We start from the raw sequence: 23,142 nt of genomic DNA, 5'->3' as shown, positions 1-23,142 counted from the left end.
AGTAGTTTTGCCTTGTGGATAGCCTCTTCAGTAACTGCAATTTCCTGATACTATAATAATAAAGACTGCTCAGTCCATCTTTCCAGATCAAATTGATTGACAGGAAGACTAATTCCATGGAAACCACAAAATCTGCCCAATTTTCTTCTTCTAAGACCCTTCTGCATGACTGAGTCTTGCTTACCTCTGCACAATTCAGCATAATTGCATCTCTCTAATTGAAGTAGAACTTTTGTTTCTGGCAAAGATGGCTAGAAAGATGAGATTAAATGCCTTGTGGACTGCACTATAGAAAAACGCTTCATTCTCCTGATTCCTTCACAGTTTCAATCCCTTTCATTTCCATTTGGGGTAGAAAAGGGATGTAGTTCCTATATGATACTGATTTTCATTCTCTGAATTCAGTTCCTCCTCCGACACAGGCAAATCTTGACTCAATCAATGAAGCAAATCAAGAATATTTCTACCAACTGTATCAGTTAAAGAAAGGAGAGGGAAATTTGGGGTCAGGCAAGGGGAGATTCTGATCTTCAGTAAAACACAAGATAAGGTGGTTTAATTGACAAGAGTAACTGAAGCGCATAGTGCAGCAGACTCAGCACACATTATACGTCTCTTATTTCTCCTGTCATCTTGGGAAACAATGGAGTTCTTGTGGCTGCTTTTGTTTGCAATGCAGGCATGGACAAAAATCTGTATTTTCACTAATCTGTATGCTTTGAGTGGTACATAAATAGTTAGGAAAGAGATCAATAACAGCCTCCCATCTTCGTCCCCAAGCTCTGTGTGCTAGCCGCAGGAGAGCACACACCAGCACGGTGGCATTATGGTGGCAGAAGCATATCTCTTGCACGTTCATGCTCTATCCCTCCTCTCCTTGAAGTCTTGGAACTTTGGGACAACTACAGAGATTTCTCCTGTAGTCCTGGTTGCCACCAGGTCTAAGGTGACGTTACAGCCCCGTGGGCAGAAACTTCACAGGAGTTTGCCTTGTGACAAAGTGGACCACTTCCCACTCTTGGGACTTTCTTTCCCAGTTGCATTTGTCTTTCCCTAAGGTAACTGACCATTGCCACAGAGGCTGGGCCAGTATCAGCCATTCAAAGTTTTGTAGGACACGAGGCTCTGACATCTAACCTGGGGTTTGATGATGAGTGAGCAGAGCTCCCAACTGAGATGCTCATTGCAAACACTGCTGTATAGCAAGTTGCTTTCTCCACACGAGAGGTTTTTCTGTGCCTGCTTCTTATTCCCAAGCTTTTGCATCTGTACTAAATCACACCTAGAAATTACAAACACTAACAGCACAGTGGCCAACAGCAAAGCTGCCCAGCAGGAGGTGAGCTCTCGGGCCCTATATGATGAATTTACATTGCTGCAGCACCAGGGATGCTCATGAAAGGATCATGGCTCCATTTGGTGAGGATCTGTGAGAATAAATGATAGCAGAGCTCTCAGCCTCTGGGGTAAGAAACGTGCAACAGTGTCTAAAACCAGTAACAGAGAGGATGGTGTGAGAGTAAAGGAAGAAATCTGCCTACCAGGGACAAATAAATCCATTTGTTCTACTTGGCCTCAACCACATCCTTGTGCAAGTCCACCAAGGCTTCACAAGCACATAAATCACACGCAAACATGCCTTCATAAAGAAGATAACATAACAATATTAACAAACTGTTGTTTAAGCTGGTTTCTTTTCTAAATAGACTATGTTAAAAGTGAGATGGGATGTGTACAGGCCACCACTGATAAGAAAGAGGAGCTTGAAATCAGTATTAGTTTTTAATTCAAGTTTCAGTTGTAAGCCTCTTAGATCAGGTTCTAACCCAGTAAACCTGGCCAAAGGGACAATCAAGTGATCTATAAAGCTCCTTCTTATCTACATAGTAGCTTCTGAGGAAGGGAAGTGATAGCAGAAGTGATGTTGCTTGAAGAATATCAGTATGGGAGGCATAAATCAAAGTAATCTATAATATTTAACATCTTCTCTAACAGTTATCTAAGCCATTCTCTGTCACAAGAATTACTCCATGTGTAGAAAATTACACAATGAACAGTATTTGTTCTGTTTAAAAAACCAAAGCAAACCTGATCTTTATACCTAGACTCTTACAGGGACAGCAGAGAAAAAAAATCTCACTTTACAGCCTGCATGCAACACCTTTCCCTATATGAAAGTGGTATCTTACCCACAAGTTCAGGTTTATGAAAGACAAAGTTCAGATGACCCAAGGGCTAAGTTACATCCAATGCCCAGGCTGTGGAGCTGGCAGTTGCCTTGCTCAGAACAGCTTGTTGTATCTGAGCAATGCTTTCTACAACAAAGGAAGCACAGAAAGCATCCTCTGCTGTCTCCCACAGTTCTGACATGGAGAAACTCTTTGCTGTGCTGGAAATCAGAAGTGAAAAATTCCTCTTGTGCGGCTTTAGCTTTTATAATTGGTGTAGAGGAGCTAAAGAAGTGGGTGAGAATCTATAGAAATGCTGGGCTAGACAAGATTTCTGGTCAAGTTATTTCCTCAAGAGGGTATTGACCTGGATTGTACCATGCCAGTCTGAGCTTCCCTTAAATATGTCTGCTGATGGAAATTCAGCATCATCCCTGTTAATGTTTAAATAATATCTGTCGGCTTTTCTTTCTTTCCTTAATTGTGTTGTAAGGTTAAATTCTTTAACATTCTTGCATTTTCCTCTCAAGCAATCCATTCTATTTTTTGTCTTCTTGAGTTTCTCCATTTTGCCTTTATAGTTTCTTCAAAATGAACAGATTCTGCCCAGGTGTGAGGCATCCCTGCCCATGCAGGTGTTGGAACTGGATGATCTTAAGGTCCTTTCCAACCCAAACCATTCTGTGATTCTATGATTCTATGATTCTATGATTCTATGATTCTATGATTGATTCCATGTCTACAAGTGGACAACATGGTTTTGCAATGTGATCTTCTTTAAGAGTCTTGTATATTTATCTAAAGATAAAATCAGACTAAGACCTTTCTCATTTTTAAGTTAAGAATTTGCTGTCTCAACACATATATGAAAATTCATCTTCTAATCAGAGGCTGCCATATGCCTTCAGGTTAATGGTTTAAAATAACACCTATGGGACTTTTAATCATTAGACAATTAATTGCCTTTAAACAAGTGCCTTGTGCTACTAATGTATAGTAGAAGACGTTGCACTTCTTCACTAGTGAAATCTCAGATACCTGTTTGGGAATGCCGCCAACTAGCAGAGTACTTGCATTTTACTTCTATACTCAGTGCGAATTTAAAGCACACAGTAAGAAACACTGGTATTTCTTTTTAGTTTTAAATAATCTTCACTTTGTGCTTGATTTCTCTCCAGAACATAACGAAAGGACAGCAAATAGCCCAGAAACTCAGTTACAAAATTCTTTAGGGATGTTGGTGTGAAATTCTGTCTCTGGTGAATATTGCATTGTGGATATTTGAAATGTAAGCATTGCTCAGATGTTTATGGCTTCATGTTTTGAAACAGCCTTATCTTGCCTTCTCTCCTAGTGTCTGTAATGACAAGGGAGTTGAATCTCAATGAGCTTTCAGGTCCCTTCCAACCCAAACCATCCTATGATCCTATGATTCCATGACCTTGTATGTGAAGTGGCTGGAACGAGAAAAGCAGCTTTCCCTCCTATGTCTTTTGGTCTCCTTGAGCCTCTTAGAAGTCACTGCAAATGTAGCAGGAGTGACAGATATCATCCATTAACATGTTAATATGCTTTGCACTTGATGCCAACCCTTGATGTCAGTGCTTTGGAGCAATCACAGATCAGACCTGTGCTGATCCTCAGCATCTCAGAAGGAAATTGCTGCCGATCAGGGAAGAGGAGTCACTGCATGCAGGAGTGGGAAAGCAGTCAGCTAGTGTAATCTCTTAAACAGCTTCATCAAGCTGTAGGACGGGAGGAAGCTGGGCTATCTTATCTCTCTTCACATGGATGATATATTGTACAGTGCCAAAACCCACATCAGCATGGCAGAGCTCTCAAAGGGCTTCTAAGAAAGGACATACAGAGTTGTTTTGCGTGGGAATTCACACCCAGCTCGGAGCTCTGGACAAGTTTAAATTAGATTTATTGCTTGACCAGAGAGCTGTTTGTGACACTGGGATCTCTACCTCCAACACCTGAACTGTGATCCAACTTCTGCAAATAAATAGCTTCTGAGGAGTTCAAAGCTGACAAGTACACCCTGTGATTGCTGTCCCTCTGAACGCAGATCATGTACCATGGTTAACTGAACCAAGTCCAGTTGCTAGCCTGGTCTAATTTTTATCCTAGATGTTTCTGAGTAAGCAACACTATCCTCTGACTTAAAAATAAAAACTCAGCAATAGACTTGCCATAGGGTGATCATTTTCCAATCAGTGCTGTTTCTCTCGAGAGGTATGTAAGAGTTCTCTTAGACTGCTCTTGTCATGGACTATAATTACCAGTGCCACTGCATCTTTATTTAACATAGCTGTAGCACATGCAGTGGCCTAGAGGATGTAGCTGCTAAGCTGCAAAACGTCTGGGAGTCATACAGTATGTTCCATGTTTTCTATTTTGAAAATAGCTCAATTCAGATAAAACCAATTTCTTCTATTAGTGGATATTCCAGTACCTTCCACTAGTGGGTAGCTGGGTGTCATCTTCTAGCTAGCAGCTGATTTCCAGAAGAACCATCTCTGACTTGCAATGCTTCCTTATCAATGTCACAAGAAAACTTGTTTGAAGTAAAATTCAGGCATTAACACTCATGTAGAATTAGTCAGATACCTATATCACCCTTAGAATCACAGAATCAGCTGGGTTGGGAAAGACCTTTAAGATTATCAAGCCCAATCTTTACCCCAGCACTGCCAAGTACAGCACTACACCATGTTGCTAAGGGCTTCATCTATATGGTTTTTGAACACTTCCAGGGGTGGTGATTCCACCACTGCTTAAACAAAATAAAAGTTTTTTTTTTTTTCCCACCATTTGATCTTTTGGTGTGAAACCCAAGGGCACTGATAAAATCCAAATGAATTCCAGTTAATGTCAATACCAGTTTCTGAAGAATGAAATACAGTGCAATCAGGAAAACCTCTGCACTGATTTTCACAAACCTGACTCTTACCCATAAATGCAGCAGCCCACCCTCAATCACAGCTTCCACCTGCTCCTGTTGTGGTTATCTTGCTGAAGTCTGTGGGTTCTTGGATGCTTCACCCCAAACTCTTGACCTGGAATAAGTTTCCTTGTGACATTGGTAGGGTTGAAGACCCAGAGGTGGGGTTAATTTCACCTACCTTAGATGGTGACTGAGTTTCTATCAATGTCAGAGACACCAAGCTCACCTTAGAGGCAGTGCAGGGGAACACTCTCTATTCCACCAGACTGATTTTCAACTTTTGAATTATACCCTACAATGGACTATTTTTTCCACTGTGTAAGAGCACCTTCATAGCTAGTTCAGATGTAGACATTTACATTATAGATGTTTTGATGAGATGAATCCAAATCATTTGAGGTTTTGCCAGAAGAATATAATTTTATGTGGAAATGCTGTAAATCAAGAATTTTTAATCTTCTCTGTGAAAAAGAATATTTTCCTGTTTTCCACTTTTGGTTTTCCTATTTTTCTTTGGCTTGTGTCTCCCCTTTTGTTATTTTTTGCTATCACTTCATTGCATCCCTCCTTTTTAAAAGTTTTCTAACTTCTTCATTTTCTATTCCAAATGTAAAAACTTCTGGAAAACTTAACATAGAATTATTTTCACATATGGACATTTCATAAGATGTCCAAGAAAGAATTAGACAAAAGTTGATTGTACATTTTCAACAAAAGGCTAATTTTTAATGAAGTAAAAAGTGAGCAACTCTAATTATAACAATGAACCCTAATTATAACATTTCCTATTTTCATCAGTACTCAGGCTGACTGCAAATGTAGGCACAATGAGGTCTCTTTAACTGACACATCCAGAAATAGCTTTATCTATACAATTTCGATGACGTGGACTAAAGGAAAAGTTGTTCAATTCTTGGAAAGGTTTTTTTACTTAAATGCTCTTTTCTTTTCTTTCACTATAGAAAGGACATATTTAAACAAACAAATACAATTAACAAGGAGGGACAATGTAGAGATCTGGAGAATAAATGGTATTCAGGTTGTGGAATTAATCCAATACATATATTACGCTATGATTGTCTCAATAGCAATATCTCTGATCTGTTTATGGTGATATGTATTAATATACAAGATGAGAGCAATTTAATAAACCTAAAAAATACCCCCTAGATGCTGGTTTAGGAGGTGTGGGTTAGTAATACAGGAAAGATGGAGTGTCAACACATATTCCATGTGTCCCTGCTGGGCCATCACCAGCAGAGTGTGCAGTGCTGACATCCCACTGTCAGAAAGATGCTGCTCCAGTTTAATAAGGTGAAACACAAACAGTCAAGGAAGTTGGGTTTCAGAGAGATGTAGGGGGAGCTAGTGTAGCTCATTGAGTATTCAGCCATTGACTACATGTTCATGTTTTCTTTTTGAATGCAAATTCCTTCTGGGCATAATGCCCTAGCATTAGAATTCGTGGAGGGACCTGGTGTTTTCTGTCTACACTGTAGATACTTTGAACCCACAGTTGTCTTTTCCCTTTTGTGCAGCACTCAGTGTAAGGGGATCACTACTGAGCAGCAATTATTACTATTAATAATACAGCATATAAAACTTATCCACTTCTCTAAGATCTGCAGAGACAGTTTAGTTGAAATAGTAGACAGTGAATCTTAAACTGCAACCTTGCAATATAAAAGTAGCTGAACTCCTGACAGTGGTTGGTGTAAGCCTAAAAAAGGATTTGATCCCAGTGAGTCACACCAGAATTTCTGCTTGGTTTGCAAATCACAAAGTGCTGCACTACTGTCTATTCATACATGATATATTAACTTAAAACTTACTGTTGGTTACTATGGGAAGAGGACTTAGCTTATGCCAGCTTTTTAATGGTGAGTTTGTACAGTTTGGGGGGAATATTTGAAACGGGGATAGGTGATAAGATTGTGTAATCAGCCGCCTTATCTTTAACTTCTCATCCAATTTCCATGTTGGAAGCCTTTAATGGAGAAGCAAGGCATGTTTAATTGATTGCCATTAAAATCTTCAAAGGAATTGGTGAGATGAAAGTTGTTTCTAATTACTCCATTATGATGTAAGTTTAATGATACACCACTTCTCCAAATTGATTTTATTAGAATTTAAGATGAGGAATTAATTGAGTTGCTGTATTGATCCATTTTCTTTTTTCCACCGTTTAACCTGTGTCCAGTGAAGAAAAAGCTGTTGAGCTGTGGAATAGTAATGAGGACTTGAGAAAGAAAGTCGAAGTGAAGATGGATTGGCCAATAAAAATAACTTATAAAATCCATAATGTGATAGCAGAATATAGTGGCAGAAACCAATATATCTCTAGGTTAATTAAGGTAAATTAAGGTTAATTCTTTTGTTATTTAACTTTAATTTCTTTGTCTTGTTTCATCCTACCTGTTTGTACTCAAATAACTGCATGTCCTGGTAAAGCAATATTCTACAAATCTCTTTCCAGTTCTGTTAAACTTGCCTTTGAAGATCTATCTAAAATTACCCCCAAAACCTAAAAAAAAACCCTTCATGCATGTGTTTAGTCTTCCCTAATATTCTTTGTAAAGATATTTAATATTGCTTTCTTGGTCTAATTCTCTTAGAACTAATTCCTCTATTTTTCCTTATATGTCAGTGCAAGACAGTTGCTTTTAGAGCATGAGACACTTGCTCCATGCTCTCTCATACATGTCCTCCTCAGAGTTGGGGACCAAATATATACTGATTGACATAATTTTAATCAATTGCTGTTTGTCAACTAAAATATAAGTACCGAGCATGTATGTGTATGTTTTTATGGCACAATAGCTGTACACCTGCACATGGACACATCAATTCAAAGAGTGTGGTTTAATGGAGCACATCTAGTCCTCCAGTGAAGTGGATGAGGCATACTCATCAGATCTGCTGTGGTGAAATAAGCAGCAATTTGGTCTTGCAAATATAACCCATTAAACTATTTTAAACTGATCGTTGTTTTCTGTGTCGTGCTGGGGTAGCTGTTCATAACATCACAGAATGTTTAAATAGAAATGGACTTCTGAAGATTGTCTAGTAGGTCCAGTAAGAGCAGATTGCACAAGACTGTGTCAAGCTAGGTTTCAAATATCCCCATGGATGGAGACTCCACAACCTCAAAGGAAACCTGTATGATCCCCAGGGAAAGATGATGTTCGGGTCCTATGCTTGCAGAGCACAGCAAATGACAGAATGTCGTTCTGTTTAGAGCTAAGGGCATGGTTTCACTGCCTTCTTTGTCATCTGCAAACAGATCATTTCCTCTCATTTCTTCTTTAACTAAAAACTTGTCACATTTTAGTGAAATGTATTCTGAGAGTAAAATGGTTCTCTGGAATTTCATTGCTGTAGCTGACATTTGAGGAGTGCTGTTTTGGCATTGCTGCTTATGTTGGGTAAATTAACTTGTGCATTTGAGATTTCAAAGTTCACACTGATGCTTTCTCTATCTTTCATATTGATTATGCAAACTGGGATATTCTGTGTACACAAAGAGATTGCAATGTAATTAAATACATGATTTATAATTGTATTTTAAGCTCTGATAGAATTTAGGAGAAGCTGTGTCTATTTGTATCTTGAAGCTGTAAATTCGAAGCTGAGTTCTGCTAATACTTAAAGCTGTAACACTGATCAGAAAGACATGAGAATGCAGATACTGGATATGTTAATTATAACCATGCTTGGTTTATCCTTGGCATTTATATCTCTTTATCAGCGGTGCTGTCTTTCCTTTGAAGACTGAAGTCACCAAATCAATGATGTTCTCATTGCCTATACAAGGAGAAGAAAAATTGCAATGAAATCATATTTTAATTGTCACCTCGACAAAAAGTTATCATCCTGAAGTAATATTCCTCTCTTCCATTGGAAATAGTCTTCAGCAAAGGGAAAATGATACCAGCTTTCTAGCCAAGTGGGCCTCTAGAAGATAATTTGTCTCTTTTGTCCCTAAATAATTTACACATGATGCAGAGCCAGTCTATTTTCAGCTATATAACATACGTTTATTGAAGTTCTATCTAAGTAGCGCCTTTGTTAAAACCAGTAGTAGCCTCTTATTCTAAATAACCATCTCAAGTGGTCATGACATCTCGCACACTAACAAGTGACATTAGTGTGGATTAATCAACGAAGTGATTGTAGAAGTAGAGTGCTGTTTCAGGAGGAACTTTAATGAGGTGCTAGAGGATCAAAGACCCCTTTTGGAAGTTCAGATATTGCCCATTTCTGAAGTTTGCTTGACCAAAACTATTGGCATTTGGAATATTGTACTGCAGGAGAAAGGAGCGTTTTCAACAACAATCCAATGAGGGAAATAACAATAAATATATCTCAAAATCTGGCTTTTTAAAAATTCAGTTTTCTGTTAAGGCACCAGATTTAAAGCTAAATAATCATATTGGGTTTTAAATGAAATGTTAATTACAGAAATCCTCAGTGAAGTTATAGATCTAAGATGCAGCCAGAAAACACTCATTAAATAAGGAGTGATGCCTTGGTAGGGTAACTAAGTAAAATAAAGTTATCTTGATGGTAAATATCAAATTCCTTTATGTTTATATGTTGCAAAAATATGGTATTATCTCCCATATGGGCAGATACCTGCCTCACCAAGGAGATGCTGAACAGCTGCTGAATGAACCCAATTATTACTTGATTGCTTAAAATTAAAAGCCAAATTAAGAGTTCTGAATCTTGATAAACATTAAATGTGACTGTCTCATTTACTCGCTCTCTGGCTGAGGAAGGAAATGTGATGAAGCACATGAGGGCTTGATTAACCCCATCTGATTTACACTTGCCAGTGAAAAAGGCTCCAGCAGAAAAGCTTGGGGGGGTTGGCAGAAAACTTTGAGGGTCTTGAGTTTATTTTGTCCCTAAGGTCTTTGTAGTAATGTAGCAACACCATGCAATTGCAGTATCTCTTACATTGCCATGCATGTGCACATGTGCACATGTATATTTGTATGAGTTGCTTCTAAAAAGCTCTGGAGGCCAGGAATATTTCTCTTTGGAAGTGTAACTGTTTTCATGGGTTGTGTAGTCAAAAGGTGGAAATAAACCAGTATTTTATGAGTTCCAGAATAAAAAGCAGCAATTCATTTCACCAGTGAGCATTTCACCAGAGAATGGTGACAAGTTGTCGTGGTTTAAAGTGCACGGTAATGAATTCACCAGGGAACGAGAGTAAAGTAAATATATTTTGTAAAGGATCAACTAAGGGCTGCAGTCTATTTTTGTTTGGCCATTTTCCTCTCTTTCCCACTCATCTGTGGATCTTATCTCTGCAGAGCAAATAAGGCTGCATCACTGTTCTTGAATGGTACATGCTTGGCTAATGGAGCGGAGCAATGGCATTATGCACTGGTAGTCTCTGTCTCTCTCACAAAATTTTCCCAGCTCTGGACACTCATCTCATGTCTGAACGAGTCCATGCATTAATCTATGCTCACTTCACTGAATTCTTCCCATAATTATCTGTGATGCCCATCAAAGCGGAGGTGGGAAAGCCATTGAGTGTTTAAGTAAGTAGGGTTTGTGTGGTGCTATATACCTAACTTATCTAACTTAAGATTTTAAGCATCAATTCAAATCTGTTACTTAGTAGTGAGTGGAAAAAGGCTAGGAGTGTCTTCACTGCATTCTGAAATACGGATCCAAGAACTGCCTTTTTCCTGCTACTCCTGTGCCACCACTGGTCCCTGAATAAGCCTGATCAACTGATTGTAACTGATGCCTAAGTATGGAATGGGAAGCTGAAATGAATCCCAATTCAAGTGATGGTGACTTGGATAGGGTATAGTACTGCAATTAATCACTTACAACTCAATGCAACTCATACATTCCAGCAGTAAGAGGGCAGCACGTCAAAAAGGGCTTCTTACATTAACTAACGTCTTCTCTCTTATCTTTATCATTGCAGTTCATGGTTGGTCCTTGGTATTAGTGGCATGTCCACCATGGAAACAAGTGCCCAAGCAATTTCTAAGTATTTTTGAAGCACTGGGAATCCAGCACAAGAATAGTGTGATATCATCTGCAGCTTTTCTTCAGGATGTTTGAAATTCCCATTATCTCATATGCATACATATTTAAATTCTACACGCTTCCTTTTAGGAGTAGACTGCCAGTGGTTTGAAGTACCCATAAAACTGCTGGAAAGTGGCAGTGCCAATTAATCTGTTGACAGATTTGCTTGTTTAAATATTAACAGAACGTTAAGAAAATATTGGCTGCTGCACTGAGATCCCTTTGGAGCTCCCTCCTTTGAAGTGCTGAGCGTTTCCAGACATTGAACATGTCCTGGACACTGCAGGGTGGGAAGGGTGTCATAAATCATCAGTCCCTTTTTCCCCACAGCTGCCAAACACACCATAAATATCATCTGCTCCTGTGAAAAAGAAAAGATTTGTTAAAGCTAATGCGGATTGTAAACCACTTACAGCAATAACCACTTGGGTTGTGAGTTTGTGGAGGGTATAGCAGGGAAGGGCTTTGCCTCTGACTGCTTCACATAGGCAGTACAGTAAGAAATGAAAGTGGGGTGCTGAATTCATCAGTCTGCTCAGTTGGTGACATGGGAAATCCTGGTAAAGCCTCTGCAGAGGAAGGTAATTTTGATGCAAAATCAAGATGGGCTTGGTGCGATATGATCCATGAGGGCTGTGCTGGGGTGAATATGGCTTCCTCAGTGCTCATGGGTGCTATGAGTTAGAAACAGGAGGTTAGTGGAAGCCAGGGTACAAGGCAGGTCTAGCTCAGTACTGTCCATAAATAAAGACATGTGGTACACAAAGCAGACTGAGACAATTTGGGTTATTCAGCCTGGAGAAGAGAAGGCTCCTGAAGGGGAGACCTTGGAGCAGCTTCCAGTGTCTGAAGGGGCTGACAAGAAAACTGGAGAGAGGCTACGGACAAGGGCCTGTAGGGACAGGCCAAGGGGAATGGCTTTAACCTGCCAGAGGGGAGACTGAGGTGAGCTCTTAGGCAGAAGCTCTTCCCTGTGAGGGTGCTGAGGCGCTGGCACAGGGTGCCCAGAGAGGCTGTGGCTGCCCCATCCCTGGCAGTGTTCAAGGCCAGCTTGGACACAGGGTCTTGGAGCAAGCTGCTCTAGTGGAAGGTGTCCCTGCCCGTGGCAGGGGTTGAGACTGGATGAGCTTTAAGGTCCCTTTCAAACCAAACCATTCTGTGATTCTATGATTCTTTGCTTTTGATTTCCTTGGCCAAATACATGTACTTCAGAGAAGACCTGGAGCATGCAGACAGTGTGAATTTGAGCATCAAATTGAGAGAGCAACAGCATGACAGTAAAGATGCCTCCTGCTCTGTGGTTTCAGTCTGCTACTTTTTCCATTTCCTTTTCCCATTCAAACATATTCCTGGTCCTAATCATTTTCTTGTCATTTCATCCTTTTACCTTCCAATGGGTTTAATATCTCAGAACCCATCCATCACACTTCAATTTGGTCTTCTACTGTTGCTGGAAGCTTCCCAATTTAATTTCTATTATTCTAACACATTACATAATAGTATGAACATAATTTATTGACTCCTATCTGCACATAATTTTTTATTTAATGAAGGTTGTGATAAAGACTTCTTCAAAGATTTTAAAGTATTCTTACAGTAACCTTACTGCCCTTCAGTTATAATAATAATGACTTCCTGACTTTTCCTTTGCTGCAGGTTCACTTCTAAAAGTTGGTTATTCATTTCAGCAGTACATTGCTGATCTTTCTATCCAACTTTAACTGAATGAGGATTACTTTTTTAATGATAATTATGAATATAACGACTCAGGAAAGACAGATTGATAGCAAGAAGTCTGCTCTGGAATTTGAATTCTTCAATTTTATAAGGGTTTAAAGGACAAGTGCTGTGAGCTCTCCTTGTCTGGAATGTTGCTTATAGGAATCAACACGGACAAAAGTTCAGTATTGCTCCACAGTTCACTTCTTGTGCCTGCTCCTCTATTCAGAATGAATTGTGAGCTGAAACAAAACTGGAACATTTTATGTCAGTAAAAAGGCACAGAATAGCCATTGTAAAAGAGGTGACTACAGCTTGACATAAAGACTGCCTTCAGTCATGGATCGCTCATGTCACAGTCAGAAGGAGCATTCAGGTCTTTTGGGTCCTCGTTGCTTCCACTGTATAGACATTCCTCTTAATCTGAAAATTCCATTTGTTTTGTTTCCTTTAAAAATAAATCATTAGATATGGTTTCTGATTTGAGATTAAATGAAAGGGGAGTAGATAGTGAGAGTGAAAAGGCTCACTAAACCAAGAAAATGTATAGGTTTCTATGGAATAAAAGCCAATTTGCCTCAAAAAATTCTATAATAAGGTATTGATTACGGTTTTTCGTGTGAGATTACTATTGAGTCAGGGACAACTTCAGTAAATAATGCCAAAGATCAAAAATTCTCATTCTTGAGTTTCACAGTCAAGGGTGATAATTACAGTTTGGAGTAGTATAATGAGTTTAATAGCTCCTCTTAGAGAAATATCAGCCATGGGAGTAACTTATGTTCTTCCCTGGGCAGACAAGTTTTGAGTATTAAAAGAAAATAATACTGGGTGACATAAAACCTCATGCAATTTCCTTATTTTTTCTTTTTCCTTATAGAATCATAGAATAGTTAGGTTTGGAAAGAACCTTAAGATCATCTAGTTCCAACCCCCTTGCCAGGGGCCGGGACACCTCACACTAAACCATATCACCCAAGGCCTCGTCCAACCTGGTCTTGAACACTGCCAGGGATGGAGCATTCACAACCTCCCTGGGCAACCCATTCCAGTGCCTCACCATCCTAGCATGTGTTTACCCATGTTATTATTGTATTATTTTCATTCAGTTTTGCTGTGCTCTGGTTTTCTGCTGCAAAGGGAAGTGTTATAATGGTGACAGCTTGACAAGCTGTGCTCAAACACACTGTGGGTCCTTTGATGTCAAGGTGGGGGTTCTTGATGCCTCTGGTTATTTTGGCTCATGTCCTTTCAGTTTGTAGGGAGCATGTTGTCCTGGGTTCAGCAGTAGCAGTCGTTTTTCTCCTTCTTAGTAGCTGGTGCAGTGCTGTGCTTTTGGCTTTCAGCCTGGGAACAGCGCTGATAACACCGATGTTTTTAGTTGTTGCTCAGTCATGTTTACTCTGATCAAGGACTTTGTGAGCCTCATGCTCTGCCAGGGAGGAGGGGAAGCTGGGAGGAGGCAGAGACAGGACACCTGACCCAAACTGACCAAAGAGGTATTCCATACCACAGCACTCATATCTGGTATATAAACTGGGGGCATTTACCCAGAAGGATTAGATCGCCGCTCGGGTCAGGCTGGGTGTCAGCTGGTGGGTGGTGAGCGTTTGTATTCTCTTCCCTTGTTATGTCCCTTATCATCATTGTTATTATTGGTGGTAGCAGCAGTGGTTTGTGTTACACCTTAGTTACTGGACTGTTCTTATCTCAGCCCATGGGAGTTACATTCTTTTGATTCTCCTCCCCATCCCTCCAGGAGCAGGGGGAGGGTAGTGAGCAAGCAGCTGTGTGGTTCTGGGTTGCTGGCTGGGTTTAAACCATGATACGTGTAAACCTGACAATGTGTCTGTGGGAACAAAATGCAAGGTAACTGCAAAAGGAATACTTTCTCTATTAACGCATACATATGGCTGGCAGGGTCTCATTTTTCCATTAAGACTGTGCCTGTTTGACTGTAAATTGCTATTACATCTCTATACACAGCTGTCTTATGCCATTTGAGATGATTCTGAGCATGTCTTTCGGCCTCCAGGTGCTTCTGCAGAAGGGCTTGGATCATCATTAGGTTTTCTGCCACATCTCTCAGCCCTGTGCAGTCCTTTGCACACTGAAGTGCTTCACATTTCTTATGTTTAGGCAACTGAAGTGCACCCAATGGCAAAATCTTGCACAAAAGAAGAGTGAAGTTGTACAAGTTAATCACAAAGGGCTTGTGCTGCAGTGCAATGGTGAGAGTGAGGACACAGGCAGGTTTCATAACTAGCACATCCAGGATGTTTCTACTTAACTAACTTAGTGCAGAGGCAATTTGCAGGCTGTTACAGCTCCAAGTATAGCAGATAGCATGTGCTATTTGCATGGTGAATGTAGCATATCAGCAAGAGAGGAATCAACTAGGAAATGTAAAATAACAATTCATAAAGGTGAATGCTATGTTTAAAGGGAGCTGTGGTCTTTGGATACTTCGGGTGTCAACACTTGCTGTCTAAGCAGCAATACACCACATTTCTATTCACCTGAGTAATTAATACAGAAAGTCTACTACTGAGTTGGTTTTACGGCCCTGGAAAAGAGAAGCAGCAAACAGCAGGGGGAGAGAAACAACAGCATCTGCATAGGGAAAAAACTCCTATAGTCTTCACCAGTGATGTGGAGGGGGACTCAGCTTCCTTCCCTACTATCCCATCTGGGTGAAGAGAAGTCTTGTCACCAAGTCCATAGCCACATGCCTTACAAAGCACATATACGTCATATGGCTCACCTCAAGTTTCTGGCCTTATTACTAAGTGCAGTTAATAGTATTGTTGCACAGCTAACACTGCCAAGGATATACACAGGGGTGGCTGATGAAAGTTGACGTACCCATGCACCAATTTCCATGGGCTAGATATTTTGCGTCAGACAAAAGTGCCCATGTTGCCTGGATTGCTATATGTTATAGAGTTTATAACCATGCAATTATATTTTATACACTGGGACTTCTTCTGCAAGAAAGCTCTGGAGGTCAGTTTAAGTCTGCACTGGTTTTGAGAACTGGAGTGATAGTCTTGCTGTACATGCTTTTAGCTCACAAGTTACCTCTAATCTTTGGGCCATGAGTGGTAAGTGCGGACCTTCCAATATGTGTTAACAAGCACTGGAGTTCTTGCTATGACCTTACTAAACTGGTTTTGGTATGTTTAATAAAGTTGGGGGGTTAATTCTCCTCTGAAATCTTTTATTATGGCACCAGTATGGAATTCTCACTATTTGAAAGGACAACTTGGCCAGCTTTTCGGTACCTTCTGTGGAAAGAGTGTTATATCACATATAACAGCCTGATTCAGAGGAGTATCTTCAAAACCAGAGGTATTAGGCCAAGCAAGGAAAAGAAAAATCAGGGTATTTATTAAATCAATAAAAATTCCAAGGTATTGCTCTTGAGCAGAACATTCCTCTTCCATCAAGCATTTCTTGCTTCCCCTTTCTTCTGCAAAGGTACTAAACCCAGTCACACAAGAGTTACAGTGAAATACAGTTTTGAAATATAGTCTCCTCAGCATGGAAATCTCCCACTCTTTTTTTACCATATGTATTTTTGCTGTTTTTGTAGTGCCAAGAGCAGTTAACAAATATGAAACAAGGATAATGAGCCGTATCTTTTGCAAACAGGGAGTTGTGATCTGCTCTTGCCAGTGCAATGGACCTCGACATGCTTTGCCCAGTAGTGGCACCCTATGGCTGAATAGTATCATTGCTGGAAACCAATGCCACTGGAGAAAACAGGGTCTTTAGAACAGAAAGTTTTGGATTAATTAGAAGCTCTATAATAAGTCAAACAACTAAACCAGAAGAATCTTTATCCAGAGTAAACACCTGAAAAAGCAGTGTGCAATTGTAGCTCATCATCAAACAATGGCAAATACAGATGGTGATTTCCCATCAGGAAAACAGAACAAATGGTACAAATACACTTTCAGAGCCAAAGCTACAGATAAATGTCACTCAGGGAGCAGTTGGTTTAAGAACAGAATTTAGTCAATGTTAGGTCCTGAGAGCAAGAAGAAAAACCCCATGATTTTCATTCTCACTTTATTGTGCAGTTAAGACAAGAATTGTCTTAACCAGTTTCATCTGTAAGTTCTTCATTTACAGGATTTACAACGTGGGTTCCTTGTGCTGGGCCACTGAAAGGAAGGTTTGCTGCCTATGTCTAATCCAGCCTGGCAGAGAGATGTGGAAGGCTGCCCATTATTTTGCATTTTAGGATCTAAGACTGGAACTGCAGATGTTTTGGTGGGATGCAACATAATTCTTAATGCTAGAACTTGAGGAAATGTAGGTGTCATGTCCTAGATATAAATTAATGATCTCATTTTTAAGATGGAAATACATAAAATCTGCGTTAAACAGCAGTGTCTGATGAACTTGTTCTCATTCACAGAGAGTGGTCAAACACTGGAGCTTGTTACCCAGAGAGGTTTGGAAGTTTTCATCCTTATGAAATTCAAATGCAATGTCAGAATATGGTCCCGAGCACCCTCCTTTAGCTAAACGTGATTTGAGATGGTTGGACTAGCTAATCTTCAGAGGACCCTATCAACCTTAGCAACTCTGTCACACTATGAAGTCATTTATCTTCCTCCTCCTTCATCTTTCTAATGAGGATGCTAATCCCCTGCCTTATAGAGGGATGTGATGATGGGGAAATAAGAGGGTTCTCTGAAAGCAGGATGCATGTAGGGATGCTGACAATGAAAGTAACTTCCCTATACTTCTGAGCACATCAGCAATACTCATTTGGCTTGTTTCTGTTCTCACTTTCATGGGTAGAATAATGATGGACTTGCTCTGTCAAAGCCAGCTGCTCTGTCCCCCTGTTAGCTAAGGAACAGTGATGTTTATTAAATTCTTTCTACTTTCTGCTTGCTTTAGTCTGGGAATTCTCAGCTTCATCATCAGAATTATTGGAACCCACCTTAATAACAACCCCATTTAATGACTGATGTAGTGTTCAAGGAGCCTTATAAGCATGGCGAAGGTTGAGTTTACTGAGCACTGAACAGCAGCATAAAGGTGGTGATCATCTTAATACTATATAGTAGCTCATCAGGATTAATGTTATTATGACAAATACTGGACAAATTAATGGGCATCAGACTGTTGGAATTTGAAATTATTATCTTCCTGAGTGAAATCTCTTCACATTACCATGTAAAGAGATAAATATACCAGCTCTGAGTAAGCCAACTGCTGTGTTATTGAGAGTAGTCTTGTATGGGTAGGTGATGAAGTAGATGGTTCTTCCAGTTTTGGGAACATGGAGTTCTCTTCTTGCTCATGTTTACTTTCTCAGATTTTGCAGTCCTAGACATGATGCTATAAATGCCATCTGGTTTTGTCAGTTTGTTTTTATTATCGCATCTCTGGAGGAAGGAAAAGCTCCCTTTGTTAAGCAATGCCCAAACCTCTTATGGCACTCTTCCTCCCTCCATTCATTGCAAGTCAAATGGAAGATGCAGCAGTGCAAAGGTTACCAGACACTGACCAGTCTGCTATTTTATCAAGTTTTGTTGCTTCACTACCCTTACAATTAAAAGTCTTAACTTCATTTCCCTCTGAACTTGCCAGTTGTAACCTCCTAGCTATTTGGTAGATGTTCTTCCCTATCCATGCATTACTGGAAACAACTAGAAAGAGATATAGGAAACCAAATGATCCTTTGGCTGCCTGGTAAAACCATTTTTAAATTCTTAGTGTTCTGCCAACAAAAACCGTTCAAACCAACTTCCTAGTCTATTGGTGAGAGTGATTTCAGATACATGATGCTGTGAAAAAACCTCAGGCTCTTCTTGAGCAGCTCCATTTCAACCCTTGTATGCCTCATACAAAATCCTTTTCTAAGTGTCCAGAAGAAGGAAAGGGGTCATTCAGAAGCTAGAAATACCTGATGTTTCAATGACAGAGAGAGTAATAGTCGATTCTTGAAGATGGCCTGAGTACAACACACAATGTAGAGTACTGGGTAATGGCATGCATCCGGATGAAATGAAGACTATCTTTCAGCTCACTTCCACTGCTTACCCCATCTTCATCGCTTACCCATATAGACTTCAGGCAATGCTGGTCTTGCATCACTTGCTGATTTAATAGCCACCCTGCCGAAATTAGCAGCACCAGGCAACTTCATGGAAGGACAGGAGACTACTTTGCTAAGTGTTATATGCAAATACCATGACTGTCTCTGTTAAAATGCTCACTTTGTCTAGCTTTGATGTGTGTGTGTAGGGGTTTGCATCTGTGAACCTAAGCGTGGAATGCAAATTCTCTGTGGGATATCATCTTCACTCAGCAAAGCAGCATGTCTCCCACATACTCTGCAGCAGCACAGGAGGATGCAGCTGAGGTTTGGATAGCTCACTTGGAGTCAAATAGTACATTCCTCCAAAAGCCTGCTATTTCAGATGAACGCTTTTGGTAACTAAAAGGGTGTGAAAGCTTTCTTATAATACCAATAAGCATCAGTATTTTTCAAAAGTTCAATTTCAAAAAAAAAGCTTTTTTTTTAAATTTTAATCTCTGAAATTAAACTTGTTCTATTTTTTTTAATAGTGTATTTTTTTTAAAGTTGAAAGAGTAAATGAAGACCATCCTGCCCAGTCCTGAGTGATTAAAGCTGCAGGACACCCTCCTCATAATAACTCTTCACAGCCATCTGAAAAGGCTCCATCCCTGCTACATTTTTCTGGTGCCTAACTGCAGTTTTGTTGTTCTTTCAACAATCTGCTGCTTGATTTATTAAAGGAATTCTCCCTTTTCCCTGCACATGAAACAGGGGAAGTTCAGGTTGGATATAAGGAAGAAGTTCTTTACTGTGAGGGTGCTGAGGCACTGGCACAGGCTGCCTGAAGAAGTGGTGAATGCTCCATCCCTGGCGATGTTCAAGGCCAGGGTGGACAGAGCCTTGCACAACATGGTCTAGAGTGAGGCCTCCCTGCCCATGGCAGGTGGTTGGAACTGGATGGTCTTTAGGTCATTTCCAACCCTAATTATTCTATGATTCTATGAAATGAGTTTTTCAGTCTCTTCAGAGTCTGTGGTTTGATGATCCTGTTATTTGTTCTTGTGGCATCCACAATTTCTTGGTGATTATACTACAGGACCAAACATATGTCTCTATTTTCACTGCCAGTTAAAATAAAACACTTGCAGCCCACTGTGACTTGGTCTTCTTGATTCTAACAACATAAAGGTTAAAAACTTGCTTTACCAGGAGGTTTTGGAGTGAGATCGGCTAACATTTTTCACCTCATTAATATCTTCCAGTAGCAACTGGTAAAAAGCCATAAATGTGAAGTGATGACAGGATCTGCAAACCAAAGAGCAGTGCAAACAAAAGGCACTAATAATCTTTACATGGTGGGATTGCATTTTGCATAGGAGAATTGGCACAGCAGCAGCAACCAGAACAAAGTGCTTCACAGCCAAATCAGAGCATGTCCCAGTCCCCACCAATAACCTGAGAGTTCTCCAAGCTCATTTCTGTGCATTAAACTCACTGCTCTGTCACAAACATATGAATAATGCATTGGTTCAGCAATGAAGTTGGCAAGCTGAGACTCAACAGGATTGGATTTCTTTCTTCTTCCCTTCCAGAGATCAGAAGCATCAAACACAGCTTTGTGGGAGATACTGATAATAGAAATGGTGGGCAGAAATGATTTGCTCTTCACATGTCACTCTCAGGATACAGTATAAAAAATCCCAGGAATAACAAGCCACCCAGGGAATTGGGGTATCTGAGGAAACGTGGTTCCCTGGATGGGAGCCCTTCTAAGAAAGATCTTTACCTGATTACTTCTTGATCAAAAGGAGCTACTGCAAAACTAGCATGTTCTGAGTACTTATTCATGCTTTTGCTTTCCTGTCTTCCAGACAATAAGAGAAAACAAAGCTGGAAGGGACTGAGAAAAAGCAGAGGATCAACTATCCTGTATTATTCCATGATGGATGTTTTGAGAATATGCAGAGTTTGTGAACATGCATGGAAAATGTCCCATCTGTGTGTGCTATCGATCCCAGACGTCCTCTATGCTCCTATTAGAAGGGTGGCTTTTGGGGGCTTGTTTTTTGTTTCTTCTGTCTATCTCTATCTATCTATCTATCTATCTATCTATCTATCTATCTATCTATCTATCTATCTATCTATCTATCTATCCATCTATCTACCTACCTACCTATTTTTTCCCAGTGCCAAGCCTAAAGTTCCAAAGCACAATGTCTTGTAGAAATACTCATTAGGAGTATCCTCTTCAGAGATGTGGTGGAGTTGCAAAGCTAATGTCCAAGAGGGATCGAGCGACTGTGGCTGGGCACTCAATGTATACTTCTTCTGTTTGTATGTTTTGAAAGATACCGAAGAAAGAGGGAACCTCTGTTCTAGTTTCTTGGCAAGTATATTGAGTGTATTGTACCCCATCCACTGCACCCCAGCTCCTGATGGACATGACAAGGGTTTGTGCTGTCCAACCCAGTCCTTAGCACTGATACGAAAGCAGCAGAGCTGGGGGGCCAAAAGACCAAATCCAGAGAGACTTCGCAGTCAGAAGGAGGATACTTTGGCTACACATGGTGTGTTGGATGGCAATAAACACCTATGTTTAGGTAGCAGACTCTCATCATACGCATCCATTTCAGGAAGAACTGAGTTGCTTACTTGGCTTATTTGATATTGCCACAAGGATGATCAGGGGCTGGAGCACCTCCCGTATGAAGATAGGCTGAGAAAGTTGGGGCTGCTCAGCCTGGAGAAGAGAAGGCTGCATGGAGACCTCATAGCAGCCTTCCAGTATCTGAAGGGGGCTATAGGGATGCTGGGGAGGGACTCTTCATTAGAGACTGTAGTGATAGGACAAGGGGTAATGGGTTAAAACTTAAACAGGGGAAGTTTAGATTGGATATGAGGAAGAAGTTCTTTACTGTGAGGGTGGTGAGGCACTGGAATGGGTTGCCCAGGGAGGCTGTGAATGCTCCACCCCTGGCAGTGCTCAAGGCTGGGTTGGGCAGAGCCTTGGGTGATGTGGTCTAATGTGAAGTGTCCCTGCCCATGGCAAGGGGGTTGGAACTGGATGATGTTATGGTCCTTTCCAACCCTAACTATTCTATGGTTCTATGATATTTGCCACTGGTATCATTTACTAGACAGCACTATGTAGATGGTATCATTTAAGTGCTGAAAGATGAAACTGAATCCCACCCTTGGACAACAAAAAGCTTTAAAATTCACATATGGAATATTTTTCTAAATGCATCTTTAGGTGTAAAATGTCAAAGTTTTCTGAAAAGTGATGATGTTGACAAAATTTCATTATTAAAACATGAAAAACTGAGCATCCTAGAAATAATGCAACAGCTCAGTTTCTCATTTCAGAAAACCTTGGCCATTGCTATTCCTGACTTTAATTGTCTTAAGCAGTCCTATATGACTCCTCTTGTCAGCTGGTGGCTTCAGTAGAGTTCTGTTACATGTAATTATTTCCTGAGCAGGCTGACCCTTAAATGGAACTTGGGTTAATGAACTTAACATGATCTCCTGACTGTGTTATATGAACTGGAATTAATGATCAAGGTGGACTGAACACACAGATTTCTGATAAATAGATATTACTGATTTCTGCAATTACCAGTTAGGACGCTGGGAATGAATGGTCACTAAAAGTTCAGGTTGCCAGTGATGACCAGCCTAAATTCTAATTACCAGTACAGTTAGAAAGCCAATTGCCTATTTAGAATACCAATGTATGTTTATTTGATTTTACGTTTTAATTTAAAAAGCATAACCAAATCTTAATTTTAAAAAGAGTGGTTTTCCCTCTATATAGGCTGAATTTCAGTAATGAAATTAGCTAGAAATATTCCAATGCATCAAAGCAAAATGGAATGCCTTGATTGAGCTAAACCAATTAAGAAACATTTTAGGCAATTAAATTCTGTGAGAAATGTCAAAAATCGGCTTTGTTTCATTTCAGTACAACAAATCTATTCTGAAGACATCATAATTTTCACAGAATGGAGACCTCAAGTTTCTACGAGCTTCACATTTATTGTTATTGAGTTTTAGACTCCTGTGAAAATGACTTCACATATTTACTCCAATACAGCAACTGTGAAATAAACATATTTCTTTCAACCTGTGATTAGTTTGGCTTGTGCTTGAACGTGTCTGATGGCTATTTCCCTTTCCCCTTTTTATTTTTAATT

At 40.1% G+C, this 23,142-nt stretch overlaps 1 long non-coding RNA gene across 2 annotated transcripts in view; it reads left to right on the top strand.

Annotated features, from left to right (window-relative positions):
• The window catches only part of LOC134167854 (uncharacterized), a 1,192,997-nt gene that overhangs the window by 316,848 nt on the left and 853,007 nt on the right, over positions 1–23,142 (top strand). The window lies entirely within an intron of this gene.

This window comes from Pezoporus occidentalis, unplaced genomic scaffold, assembly GCF_034315485.1.
Source record: "Pezoporus occidentalis ecotype Australia unplaced genomic scaffold, CSIRO_AGI_Poc_V1 ctg3, whole genome shotgun sequence".
NCBI classification, from domain to species: Eukaryota; Metazoa; Chordata; class Aves; order Psittaciformes; family Psittacidae; genus Pezoporus; species Pezoporus occidentalis.
This window is presented reverse-complemented; position numbering and strand designations above follow the sequence as displayed.